The 12,804-nt window shown below is 41.1% G+C and overlaps 1 protein-coding gene across 4 annotated transcripts in view; it reads left to right on the top strand.

Annotated features, from left to right (window-relative positions):
- The window catches only part of PLXNA2 (plexin A2), a 397,866-nt gene that overhangs the window by 201,210 nt on the left and 183,852 nt on the right, over nt 1-12,804 (top strand). The window lies entirely within an intron of this gene.

Genomic DNA, 12,804 nt, shown 5'->3' with positions numbered 1-12,804 from the left:
GGACTTCAGCTGATCTCTTGCCACAGTAATTTTGAATCTGTTTTGTCTTCTGAAACAATCCATGTGTTTTCAAGCAGAGCACTTTCTAAATCTGTTAATGTTGATGAGAAGAATTCTTGTAGGTAGCCTGGGCCTTAGTGGAACTATGGTGGCCAAAAATACTCTCTTCTTCCAGCATTCTTGCTTGAGACACAAAGTACCATACAGATTCTTCCTACACTTCTGTTGTATTTTTGGTTTCTTTTAGTCTTCACTGACTTATTGCACATCTCTTTTACAAAATCACTCCCTTTATTTATTATGTGAACATAAATACATATATAATGCTAGGTACTAAGTACAAATACTCAGTGCTTTTTTTTCTTAAAAAATGTTTAGGGGTACTCTCATTTTGACTCAAGAAAATCACTATTTTATAGTTCAAATTGGGGAAAATAAATACAGCTAATGGACAAAAGTACAAATATTCACAAAATGTTTAGGGGTATGCGTACCCCTGCATCCCCCCCCCAGAAAAAAGCACTGCAAATACTGAATTATTAGATAGACTTCCTTTTATTGTTGGTGTTTCCAGAAGGTATGCTTCATAGAGAACGTTAGACTTATTGAAAATGCTCCAAACCCAACCCCCCGTTTTGAATATTTTCACCCTTGTTTATAAAATGCCTAAAGATCCCTGTAGGTGGGTGGTATGCAAATGTAGAGCCTATTTGCTTGGAGATGCAGATGACCTAAAAGCAGAAGTTGTATGCAAATCTCAGAACCAGAAGACATGTGCATTATAAATGGGCAAGACAAAAGAAACTAGGCCACGGTGCATAGATGTGCTATCACAATGATTTCCATGGGTTCCAAATGAAAGTAAACTGAAGCCCAATCCAAAAATATCTGGGGTGATTTTTCCATCATTAAGCTCTGAAGCCCAGATAAATTATGAACACATTGATATTGGGTTGTATCCGGCGCTGCCATTCTACTTGTGCAACAGACTTCTACCCGCAAAACAGAATATCCCCCTCCCCTGCAGCCCCTGTGCACACCCAGGAGCAGATGGGAGCAGGGGCAGAATGAATAAAAGGTAGTTCAAGTGGAACTCTGCATGCACAGTGTTGGAATCAACCCAATGCATCAAGGACTTCTCCTGAGCAAGGGCCATCCAACAATGCTCCTATCTTGATTGCTCCCCTACAAATATTGGGGAGTGAGACTATGCCTACTGACCTTATAGCTCAGTTGGCAGAGCATGAGGGTTGTGGGTTCGAACCACATGTTGGCCAAAAGATTCCTGCATTGCAAGGGGTTGGACTTGATGATCCTTGTGGTCTCTTCCAAAGCTACAGTTCTATTAGTCTATGACCTGGTAATTACATCTAGTGCAGCTCTCTCACTGAATGCTCCTGTGTGGGCATTAATGCTTGAAGAAGGATATACATCCAGTGTGGGTAGACCCAGATCACGTTGGCAGTTTCCTTCCCAGTAACCTTCATGTGGCTTACTGTGTGCAGACATGGTGATGAAGAAGATGTTGCAAAACGTTTTGAGAACAGTTGTTACTAGACAAGTACAATAAAACCCATGTAAAGCAGAACTGCACACAAAATTTAATTGGCATATATATTTTGGGAATACAGACGCTAACCTAACTGCTTTGCAGAGGGTGGATATTAATGTGCTAGAATCCTCTCTCTCTCTCTCTCTCTCTCTCTCTCTCTCTCTGTGTGTGTGTGTGTGTTCTAAATGTGTTACTGAAAATAATATCATGCATATGAAAAACTGCACAGTTTAGCATGTTAAGTGCATGTTCAAATGCGCTCTCAGCCACAGGTGTATGATCTTGGTGCCCTTCTGCTTAAAGTGAGGTGCTGAATTCTGGCTTGAAACAGCAGCTATTAGTGGCACAAGGCCAAAAATGCTAGAAGATGGAATTAAGAAAAGTACAGACTTCCCTGCCTAGAGCTATACGAAGCACAGAGGAGAAGCATTAAAGGAGTTAGTACAAAGCAGCCAGAGATTCTCCCTAGTTACATCAGGAGACAACGGCATTACAGAATCGCTTGTCTTGGGGTGACCTTTGCAGTCTGACCAAAGAAACCAATTCTTCAAACTAAAGTAAACACCTGATCTTTGATTCCTTCCCACTCCTGGAGGCAATAGAGGGAGATTCTTTAATATTTCAGAACAGCCTTTCCCAACATTCCTTTTTTGTTTTTTTCAGACTCTTCTGCAGCCACCGCTCACTACCTCTAGCTGTGGTCTGCAAAGGAATGTTTGGTGAGGTCATGACAAAGCAGCATCAATCCTTTTGTCCCACAGGGATTGGTTGTGGGGGGGATAATAATTCATTACCTATAGCACCAAGGCAGGATTACATTCCCCAGGTGGTGAGGAGTCTGGGCCTAATTAGAGTTCCAGGGAATCAAACCATTGTGCTATTAAAGATTCTCTGGCAACATTCTGATTAAAACAGTAATTTTAATAAGCATAGCTTGATTGTTAAGTGCTCACTGAACACCTAATTACGTCGGTTATAACTCCAAAATTATTTAAAATCCTATTTTTGCCACTTATACCTAGAGTGGGAGGGACACCTGCCCAATAATTATTCCCCTTAATTAAGTTTCTGTCTTTAAATGACTGTAAGGCATTGTTTTGCAGGTTACATGGTAGGAGGAATAACAGCCATGGGTAATGCTGTTATCCAATGTGAAATCTAATTCCAGTTGCATTGGATAGTTCTCTACCTGGGCTGAGAATTTTCTTCACACATTTCCCCCTTTCCCATAATAATTATTTCCCTTTGAGGTCTGATGGATAAGATTGGCGGGTACCTGATGGTATATGGATGCAGTGCATGACTCTGAATCTATTACCAGGTTTTTAGAGAGCAACTTATTTGCAAAGGTTAAGGCACCGCATGCTTTGAAAAAGACAGTTCAGGTGGGACATTAGAATAGGTCAGATTGGATATTCTGCCCTCTGCCCCCCTTTTTTGTCTTTCATTGTGTTTGAAACTCAAAGCATCAATGTTTCTCCCTTCTCAACAAAATGTCAACGATACCTTAATAAGTTGAAAAAATAAATTAAAATGAACATTTGGGTATTTCAGAACAAAGTGAAATGTTTTCAACTTTTAAGAGGGGCCATTTTGTTTCAGTATAAATACTTGGCATTTTCTCTTTTGGCTTTTGACCCAGGAAAGTTTAAGAAACAAACTGACATTTTACTCACAACGGAATTGTGGTTATCAGGCCTCATGACACAGTGAATCATCAGAGTTCCTTGAGGACCTCCATCCTCATTGTCCCTCGTTCCCCCTTGCATTGAACTTCCGTCTCTCTTGCCTACCTTTATTAGCCTTTTGACATCCAGACTATGGTTCCCATTTGACTTCCAAACCAAAATCAAAAACTCACTTCAAACCTTGGTTTCTGATTCTGGCTTGAAGGGCAGATACGCACCAGACAAATTCAGATGTCAAGGCAAACCATGGTTAGCAGTAGCAAGCAGTGTTTTTTTAAGGAAAAGGGGTGCCAGTACTCACCATGAAGTTATTACAGTAAGTGCCACACTTTTAACATTTGAAAAAAGTTGTCAGGAAGGCATACCCTTGAGTAGCCCCAGAAAAAAGCCACACACAAGAGAAGGAAAGTGTGCGAGCCACTGACTTATTACTGAATATGATTGAGCCATGGCTTGTTTGAACATGAGTCTTTCCTTCTTCAGCAAAGTTTCCTCTATGTTATATTGGGCAGGTTTATAATTTTAGAGACTTGCACTTTTTTATTTTACTTTTTATTATTTGTATTCCTCTGCTGTATAATATTGCCCATTGTGATGCAAGCACTTTGCAATCTGTAATCAGCGATTTCCTTTTACTCAAATTATATATCTGCACAAGATTCTCACAGGAGCGTGGGCTGAGTCAGACCGGGTGTTTTCCTAAACAAAGAAAGGTCACTACTATGATTGGGTGGGGGGATATGCAGGGGGGGACATTGGAAGATGAAAATAAGCTTTGCGGTTCCAGCGGTTCCAATAGTAGGTGATTTGCAAAGAAAGGCTTTATTTTGAAATAGTTTACTAAAGTCTTGCTTTAGTCTCTTGTCCCTAGCTATTACAGCCTTTTTGGAAGAGGAGGAACTCTGTCTCCCTTTTTCAGGAAAGTGAAAAGGTTTCTTACTGCATGCATAGATTCGAGAGCCTAGTGCTCATGTTGAAGAGATTGTGCAGAATTGGCCACTGTGGATGATGTGCCATTACTCTGTCCTGACCCGATTCAAAATCAACAGAGGCTTTATGACCTTGAACCGTGCAGTCCTAAATCACTGCATCTGGGGCTCAAGCTCTCTCATTTCTTCACCCTAGCACAGCTGTTAGTTCTGCACTGGCTTTATCTGTGACATGTACATGCACAGGATAGCTTAAATAGCAACGCCTGTGGCAGAGCCAGGATACTATAAAGATTTCAGCAGCTTATTCAGGTTGTCTGAGTGATGTGTCTGGAAGGAGCCATGTGTTTATATAAGGCCAGAGTTTGTTCAGTTTATGGAGCTTTTCTGAAAATGAGGCCATGGGTGGCACAATGGGAATTGCTGAGGAAATGTTGACTCTTATTTGATATTTATATGAAATTTTAGCCAGCTAGAGTATATATGAGCCATGCACCAAGTTTTCAGCCAGGGTGGAAATAATAATGATAAACTGCAGCCAAATATTTGACCTGTAAGTTCCAAATGAGTGATGTGAAATTCTCCCCTGCCTCACAGATTCCTGTCCACTTCTCCATGCCCCTCATCGCTTCCCAAATTTCCCTTTTCTTTTCATTCCACTTACCATCACAGAATTATTCTGGGTGACTTTTTCTTTCAGCTTCTCTTTCCCACTGAACCATCACCAGCCTACTGTCATTTGTCTCTCTGTCCTTCCTGTGCTTTTGCAGAAGTAAAGGATCCCTTGATGAATGTGTGCGCACGTGTGTGTGTGTGTTCTTGAAGTATCATGCCTTGTTGTTAATAAAAGACTAAGAATCCTGCATTGCACAAGAGACTACAACTATTATTTTTTTAAGCATTCCACTTCTTCTTATAAGGCACTCCAAGCAGCATACATGTCCCTGCCCACATATAGTACATGCAGGTTTGGTATCTTTATCTAATATCACAAATATATTCTTTGAACAATGAAGGTGGGAGAATAGTTTCTGATTTTCTGGTGGACTCTTGACATGTCTTATGCTGACCACTGCCTCCAAACATACAGAATCTGCTCATGTAACTTCTGTATATGACATCTTACAGTCCACATAGATGCTGTACCTGGAGATCTGCAATGTATGCAGTGTTAGCTAGTCACACCTGGAAATTTTATTAAGATGCTGGAATATTTTTTGTTTTGCTGTGCATTTCAGATAGATGGGAATCCATTTTTAGCAGATTCATACACGGAATTTGGTAGTTCCTACTCAATAAAGCTATGGTCACATCAGACCACCTCTTGCTTGAATACCTGGTTATGACTGTGCCGCTGGTCCATTGTCGTAAAATTCTAAACTAATCATATGCAGCCTTGTACACAAAAATACACATACTGTTTGCACAATACATACAGTGGTACCTCTGGTTACGAACTTAATTCGTTCCAGAGGTCCATTTGTAACCGGAAGCCGTTCTTAACATGAGGCGTGCTTTTGCTAATGGCGCCTCCTGCTGCTCCTGTGCCGCTGGAGTGCGACTTCCGCTTGCATCCCGGGGCAAAGTTCGCAACTGAGAGCATCTACTTCCAGGTTAGCGAAGCTCATAACCCGAAGCATTCATAAGGAGGACGGTACGTAACACGAGGTTCCACTGTATATGAAAGTCAAGCCTCATGTGGTACTTAATATATACAGTAACTGCAGCCTAATTGTTTAAGTATTAATACAAAAAAGTATTTGTATAGATTTATATGCATTGTTGTGTGTACCTGTTTATGCACTAGTTACTTAGGAAACCTGAAGTGCACATGTGCATATAATATTATATTTATAAGAATGTGTATAATGCAGAAGCATTGTTCACATTTTTAGAGGAACTAGCAAAAAATAACCTCACTTATTAATAAAAGGAGCGAGACGGGAATTTGAAAAAAAAAATAACTGTGCAGATAACCTCAACATTAAAATTTTCAGAGAATTTCACCCACTAATTCCATCCCTAAAGAGAAAATTCCATCCACTAATTCTATCCCTAAAGCACAGGATACTTTTGGTGACATGAATAAATGAAGAGGCTCTCTCCAGTTTCCCTCAGCTCAGATTCAAATGCAGCAAAACAGAAATGAATTCAAGTGATCCTCAGGGTTCAACACTCTGCCTTGTCAAACACATGCTGGATAATGAAACAGACTTTTGCAGTATCCTCTGAAAGCTTCATTGTAATTGTAAATTATGGACAGAAGTGATTGGGCAAAGGTGGGGACAATCGTCCGGGAGCTGCATTGGTAAAAGTGTCGTGGATAAAGCCAACCTCCATACAAGAAAAAGGCAGGTATCAGACTGGACCTAGGCCTGTTGGGAAAGAGAAATGGACAATGGCTGATTCCACACCTCTGAAAATACAAAAAGAAAAGCTGTTACCCAGATGTGTTTCCATCCTTAGGTGAACACAAACAGGCTCCTTTGTAGGGAAAACCAGAATACTTGGTAGGTACATTAGGTACATTAACAAAGTGCAGATTAATTACAGGTGGTGTGCTATATATATATATATAAAGGAATAGAAATAGAAAACTTGGAGGATGCAAAAGTTCCATACTATTTTGTGACATTTTGGTTGGCCTAATAAAGCCATTTCCCTAATATGGATTTGAATGGTTCTTGTTTGCATAGAAAACTCACATTTTCCCCTCATTTCATCTGAGAAAAGAAAAGATAGCCTTCCCCAAGTTCACTGTTATTTCAGCATGTTTCACTGGAGCTCCCCAAGGAACTCTGATGATTCACTGGAGTTGTGGCAAGCCACAGGCAGTCTTTGGTTTCCCCTCAGCATTCATTTGCTCCAACCAGAATGCTTACTTGGTGTTCTGAATCTTTCCTTAAGCATTCTGTTCTGTTTCATATTTTCCCTTCAGGGAACAGCCTGGGCAGAGTTGCCCTAAGATGAAAGAACTAAGATACGGGAGTTGAATTAATTTATGGCATTCACTGCCACAAGATCTGATGATGGCCACAAGTTTTAAATCCTATTTATTAAAATGGGATCAGACAAATTTATGAACGGTAAGTCTTTTATTGGCCGTGATAGCTGGATGAGACTCACATATTTATAGGCAACATTTCTCTGAATACTGAATGCTGTAGGGTAAGAACAGTTAGGGCCTTGCCCTTATTTGGTTTTTACAGAAACATGTTGTCCACTCTTGGAAAAAAAGATGCTGGACTAGATGCATCCTTGGTCTAATCCAGCAGATCTCTTTTCATGTTCTTAAGGTGCTCTTTGAGCAAAGTAGAACTAGTTTCATCAGAGAAATTGAATGTGTGTGCTAGGGAGGCCATTTTTTCCTGAATTTGGTTTTAGTAATCCATTTTTAGTTGCGCCCCAAGGCCCCCAAGCCCTTCCCCTGAAATAGCTTCACACTGACAAGTAATTTTAGTTTAAGTTATTGGGCAGAGTTTAGGCCACAACTTTATTGGTTACAGCAAAGTGAGTGGTGTTGGCTTAGGCATTGGCAACAGACTATAACTGACTCCTGCCTCTCTGTCTGGAAGTCTGGAAGGGTAAACACCAAACGAGGGAGCAACATCAATGAAGACCAACGAAGCTCACCCCGGGGTTCCTGTGGTCCTGGCATGGCCCTAGCCCCTCAAGCAGACTTCGGATGAGATCCAGAACTCCCAGATTCCTTTACCGGAATACCCTTCTTCATGGAGGGGCAGGTGATGGCCGCACCTCCCTTCCCACACACTTCAATAAGCCAATGCCTAACTGCCAAACCTTACAAAGTTGTGACGATTGCTAAAGGGGTAGGCGAAAACCAAGTGGCTATATCCAATCTGCCAAATGGAAAAATTCTTACCCAGCCCGTGCTCCAAAGCAGGCGACCCAATCCAAAGCAAGGCCAAAGCAGCAGCACCTAAAATTAGGGGGGGAGGGCGGGTGTTCGGCAGCGTGATGCAAGTTCCCTCAGTTACGCCGCGCTGCTGCGTTTATAGGCCCCAAGAATTGCGCCAACTGCCCCGATTGGCCGAAACAGCCCAGCACGATCCCGGGGCCCAATGGTTAAGGCTTGGGCCACGCCTGGCAACAACTCCCCCCATGGGGGTTGCTTTAGGGGCCCGCACGCAACCAGGACCCTCATTAAGGAGGATCCCATTTGCGCCCCGAGGCCCCCAAGCCCTTCCCCTGAAATAACATCACACTGACAAGTAATTTTAGTATAAGGTATTGGGCAAAATTTAGGCCATTTGGTTTTAGTAATCCATTTTTAGTTATGTCTGAAGGAGTACCTCCCTTCACACTGACCTGCCTGGGTGTTTAGATCAGCAGGAAAGGCCCTGTTGGCAGTGTTGCCGATCTCTGTGGTTCAAGTTGTGGCAAAGTGTCAGAGGGATTAACTGTAGTGGTTCCAAGGCTGGGGAATGCCCTCCCCTCTGAGGTGTGTCCTGTGCCATCATTGCATGCTTTTTGACAATTGGTCAAGATGTACCTCTTTAGACATGGGTATTTAGCCGAGTGGATGTCTTCCTTGCTCCTGCATTGCTGTTCTTTGCTTTTGCTTTGTAGTCTTACGTTATGGTTTTAATGTAAGTTGTGCCTGTTTTAATTGTGGTAACTTTGTTTCCCTCCCTGAAACCACTAGATAAAGAGCAGCTGTAGGTACAAATGATAAACGAATGTAGGAATTTTTTTACTTCAGATTTGGTATTTACCCTTTGATGACGCTGCAGCTTATAAGGGTCGTCTGTGGATTTGATTTCAGAAAATTGCCCAGGCCACTGGGACCAGTTGACTTAAAATACGAGATCCAGCTTTGACTCAGCCTCTTGTCCTGCTGTGTAACCTTAGGTCATTTATTTCATGCTTGGGGATAGTGTTTTTATCTCCAATTGTACAGATTAAAAACAATACATTGAATTATTTTCAGATTATGTTTGTGTTGTCCTAAAGCCAAATGCTCTTCTTTTTGTCTCACCATCAAACTTCACACTATCTGTCCACATGCAAATTTTGAAATGAGTCAATATAGCAATGAACCAGCTAGATATAAAGAAAGTCAACAGATGCTCTGAAATGTACCTGCAGGTGTTAGTACATGGTGGGGAATCTATTTGAAAGGCAGATTGTGTTTGAGGCCATAAAACGTCATACTTTGTGAAAGAATGGGTCCAGATGCCTTTGATTCTTTGACCCAGTGGAGTTAGCTATGCATCTGCCTCTTTGCCTTCTGGAAACTCAAATCAACATCCTTCATGATGTGGAATGCTTTAAAAGTTCATGTATTATTTTCCAGGGGTGATCGGAGATGTGGTTGATGTTTCACATAGTTTCATAGGACCACTACCATCTGCACTCTATCCCCAATATACAGAGACGTTAAGCCACACAACTGGTTTCATGTTGCAACATAGTCAGATACTGTGTATTGCATAAAAATTACAGCACGGTATATAATTCCAAATAGTCTATATACCAGTTTATTTATTTTGCAAATATATTAACCTTTGCCAAAGGTGAGGTTAATGAACCTGTGTACAATAAGATAAAATTAGGTGAAATACAAAAGTTACAAACTCTACAAACAAATAAAATCACTGCTCTAATTATACAATTATCATTCCATAAAAAGACAGGGTCACACTTCAGGGGAAGCCTTCTTAAACAAAAATGCCCAGTAGCCACCTAAATATCAGGATGCTAGGCACCTGTCTAATTTCAGCTGGCAGATGATTGCAGAAGACTGGGGCTAAAACACTAAAAGCCCTGTTTCTAGTACAAACTAGAAACACCGTCTGGTATTGTGTTTACTGTGCAGCTTTCGTGATCCATATATTGGGAAGGAATCAGAAATACTCCAACAATTTTATCAGGGAACTGAAGTTTGTTTGCTTTCTGCAAACCTCTCCTAACAACCCCATTCATGGATTTCAGCTATGGTAATCAGATATGGTCTAAAAATGAAGATAACTCATTCCCAAGGAAATCTGGAAGGTATAGCACCACACCACGAATATCCTGTTTCTATTGCACTCCTTGATGGCCCAGGGGAAAAAATGGAATACCTTTTTAATTCTAATGAGCCACAGTGGAATTGTCAAAACAAGAATCATGTGTTATATTTTAAAATTAATCCACCTTTGGTTTGAACCAAGTGAGGTTAGCATAAATATGCATATCTAGCAACTGCCATAATGTCAATGTAGGCAATCATACAATTACTGTCAGCTATGTGGAAACGTTGACCTTTAAGGACCAGTCAAAAGAGTGTTGGATGCAAAACTAAAATAACTGCCATTTGGGGCCCAGCAGCCTTAATTCCATGAAGACCCATCAAAGCAAGACAGATGAACCCCTGTAGCTTGATGCCATCTTTTTTGTGGGTCAAATACTGATCCAGAAACACACACACAACATAGCCTACGTTGCATACGCTCTTCTGTTACAATGGCCTACGTAAATGAGCAGATTTTTTTTCCAAAGTGAGAGTGTTATCCAGAGGCACCTAATATGTTTCAGCCAGAAATATAAAGTCATGGCCCAAACCAATGATCCAGCGTTAAGTTATCTGCACTCTAAATTACAGCAGTAGTCACTTGCAATTTGACAGTCATCACTGCTAGTCTAGATGGACGGCAGGATCAGTAAAGTGGGATCAAACATTTTGTTGCTCAGCTCAGCACTGACAAAGACATATTCAAATCTGTTGAGACCCCTAGTGAGTTTGATACCCATCAGGCTGCAGACAGACAGAGGCTCACCCTGGCATAGCACTGGACCTAGCACAAATGGACCAGCCTCTCTTCTTTAGGTATTTCTCGGATTAGAGTTGAGGAGCAGCAGAGTGATTCGCACCCACTCCCTCTGGAAGGAATGCAGAACTTGTCCTCCGCAGGTCTTGAGGGTGGTTTGGGCACTTCCAAACTCAGGGGATGAGTCTCCTCCCCTCCTTTCCAGCTGGTAATTGGAAGTGGAGGAGTAAGGCTATGTTCTTGCAGTTGTACTAAGCATCAAAGGGCAAGTTCCCTGAGGATACCAAGGCCACTCAAAATGTGTAGACCCCTGGCTATAAAAATCTACAAAACTCTTGTTTGAGATGCTTCCTTTTGCAATTCTTGGTTGATGATACTGTCATTGCAGGGAACAACTTTCTAAAAGTGTTCCTAGAAATGAGGAACTAAAGTTGAGTGAGGGATAATGGCTTGAAGTCAGGCCTCCCAGTTTCTTTCTATTGAACCACAATACCTCCTATATTTAATTATAGGTATAAATCTTAAATGTCGTGAAATGTCTTTTTAGCTCAATGCTTAGAAACAGGCTGCACTCTCTTTGTCTGGTTTAGCTGAACTTTTATAAGGCTGAAAAGGAGACATGGTGCTCTTACGTTTATTTTCTCTAAGCTCATGCTTTATAACTGCTACAAACTGATAAGTTGTATATACAGATACAGATATATCCCAATTTTATGACTCCTAACAGAGCACATAGTTATGTGTGTGTGTTTAATGAATGAAAGAAAATATCACTGAAAAGTTCATCAACTTTCAGCTCCTGCTCATTGAGTGATAGATAGCTTTAATTACATTGAATTACTCAGCATCTCCCCAGAACTCCCCAAAGTCATTAAAAATAGATTTTCTGTTTGAACTCCTCTCACCACGACGGGTCTCCAAGGCAGTGTGCCGCTGACGGGGTGCCCCATGGGTTGGCTCCTAGTCAGAGAGGTCAGCAGCTTGTTTTGGTAGCAATCACAAAGGCGGGAATGGAGGCACAAGGAGGGGAGAAAGGTATTCAGGATTGCACCAATCATCCCTGCTCACACAAGGAGCAATTTTTTATTATTTAATTAATTATTTCTAGGACCATATTCCTTGGCGTGTTTGTTTTATGGTTCTGATGGCTAGTCAAGGGAAGATGTAGATCTAAACATAAGGGGTTGCGGAATGTCCCCATAGGTTTTGTAAAACAGAGCCAATCAGGCAATCAAGGAAAACAGTAATGAGTCTTTATCATTTAATTACTGGGTAGGAAGTTCTGTAATTAGGGAAGTGAAAAGTGAGCCCCAGAGCAGCTATGTCAAACAAACAAACAAAAAGGTTGGTGTGTCTGGAGGTTTCTGTAAAAAAAAGGAGAAGTAGTACCAGGTAAATGCTGGTATCCTGGTACTTGTGAGAAATAATATTAAGAATTGGTTTTGAAATGGCTTAAAATGAAAACTGTGTAAATTATTATAATGGTATACATTATTTGACCATCATTTTTTGTACTCATTCCTTCCATATATACTTATTCATCGGCTTTAAAAAAGAATTATGAAATACAGTATGTAGAATATATTATACTAATAATTTAATATGTAGTCATGCTGAGATGACATGTTTCATTGAGGTTGTTGCAGATAGAAGTTACTGTTCACCTAGCTGACTTCAAGCTATTCTGTCATTGGTTCAGACAGCCATGTGGCAGCTGGGCTGCCATGAGCTCAACACAGCAAGTCATATGACTGCTGACCCTGTGTGCTGAAATTGGCATGGATTGGCTTTTTAGCAGTTGATCATAACCTCTCAGAAGCTGCAGATGAGGACCAAAAGCTAAGCCATGCTCAAGTTACATG

The sequence above is a fragment of the Podarcis raffonei genome, chromosome 6 (genome assembly GCF_027172205.1).
Source record: "Podarcis raffonei isolate rPodRaf1 chromosome 6, rPodRaf1.pri, whole genome shotgun sequence".
NCBI classification, from domain to species: Eukaryota; Metazoa; Chordata; class Lepidosauria; order Squamata; family Lacertidae; genus Podarcis; species Podarcis raffonei.
The sequence above is the reverse complement of the archived record's forward strand: the minus strand, read 5'-3'. Positions and strand labels throughout refer to the sequence as shown.